The sequence below is a fragment of the Arachis hypogaea genome, chromosome 14 (genome assembly GCF_003086295.3).
Source record: "Arachis hypogaea cultivar Tifrunner chromosome 14, arahy.Tifrunner.gnm2.J5K5, whole genome shotgun sequence".
In the NCBI taxonomy this organism is placed as follows: domain Eukaryota; kingdom Viridiplantae; phylum Streptophyta; class Magnoliopsida; order Fabales; family Fabaceae; genus Arachis; species Arachis hypogaea.
In genome coordinates this window covers 53,631,648-53,633,229 of record NC_092049.1, presented here as the reverse complement: position 1 = coordinate 53,633,229, position 1,582 = coordinate 53,631,648, and the positions used below count along the sequence as shown (strand labels likewise).

At 43.4% G+C, this 1,582-nt stretch overlaps 1 non-coding gene across 1 annotated transcript; it reads left to right on the top strand.

Moving 5' to 3' along the window:
* Window positions 1-1,152: 1,152 nt before the first annotated feature.
* On the top strand, window positions 1,153-1,259 carry LOC112746144 (small nucleolar RNA R71). Its single transcript, XR_003174041.1, has one exon. It is a non-coding gene; the product is annotated as a small nucleolar RNA R71 (small nucleolar RNA).
* Window positions 1,260-1,582: the final 323 nt, after the last annotated feature.

Here is a 1,582-nt window from a genome sequence, read left to right as displayed (position 1 = left end):
GTCAGTAGCTCTTTCATATACTTAATGTATGAGGGCATTTGTTAGAGGACCTTGATGAATGGTATGTTTACATGGAGAGATGCAAACATATCAAGAAACTTTGAGTATATTCTCTTTTCTACACCACCCTTGAGTATTTGGGGAAAAGGTGCATAGAGTTTCAGCATCTCCTTCTGTGTAATTGTTGTTTCTTGGTGACCCTCTTCCTCCTTCTCTGCTGAAGTATCTCCAGAGTGTTCGAAGGGTTTGTTCAGCTCTTCCTCAGTCTTCTTATCACTTATAGTGACCATCTTACAGTCTTCCCATCTTACTTTCTTTGCTTCACCTCTCGGGTTTTTCTCTGTGTCACTTGGGAAGCTGTCAGTGGGTTTGGGAATCTTCTCAAAGAGGTATTCCACTTGAAATTCTAGCCTCTTAATGGTGTCTCCCTGGTTTTTGATATTAGCTCGCACCTCCTCCTTGAACACCTTGTTCTCTTGGAGTTCTTTACATATGCCTTCAAGTAGGGTCTCAATCCTTGAGAGTCTATCTTCAGATGATGGTGAGTTGGAGTTTGAGGGATGAGAATGGCCATTTTGGTTTTGATATGGATGTTGAGAGGTGTTGTTAGGTGGCTGCTGATATGATCTTTTTGTGGAATGTTGGTGAGCTGCATTGTTGTTGGGGTTGTGACGTCTCTGATCTTGGCCTTGATCTTGTTGATTTCCCCACCCAAAGTTTGGGTGGTTCCTCCAACCAGGATTATAAGTTTTGGAGTATGGATCATGGGTCTGCCAAGGTTAGTTTCCAATGTAGTTGGCCTGTTCCTGCTCACCCTCTGCTTCTGCATTCACTCCTTCTTGGGTTGCTGATGAGGTGGTGATTGCTACCACTTGGTTCCTCTCCATCTTCTTGGTAAGGTCAGCCAACTGCTTAGTAATCAGCTTGTTCTGGGCCAGTAATACATCCATGTTATTTAGCTCCATTACTCCTCTAGTGTTGCCTCTTTCAGAAGCATAGAAGTAGTCATTCTCTGCTACAGTCTCAATGACATCTATGGCTTCTTCAATGGTCTTCTTCTTGTTCAGAGATCCCCCAGATGAGTGGTCCACTGCCTTCTTTGATTCGTAAGAAAGACCCTCATAGAAAATGTGTAACTGCATCCATTCATTGAACATATCTGGCGGCCACCTTCTTGTCAAGTCCTTAAACCTCTCCCATGCTTCATATAGAGTCTCACCATCTTGTTGCATGAAGGTCTGTACCTCAGCTCTCAACCTGTTGATTCTTTGAGAAGGGTAGAATCTCGCCAAGAATTTGTTCACCACATCTTCCCAGGTTGTTAAACTCTCCTTCGGGAAGGATTCCAGCCATTTAGATGCTTTGTCCTTGAGTGAGAAGGGAAACAGAAGCAGTCTTTAGGTGTCAGGATGAACACCATTAGACTTCACAGTATCACATATTCTTAGGAATGTGGTTAGATGTTGATTGGGGTCTTCTTGGACACTTCCTCCGAATGAACAGTTGTTCTGAACTAGGGTGGTGAGCTGTGGCTTTAGTTCAAAATTATTGGCATGTATGCTTGGCTTTTGGATGCTACTTC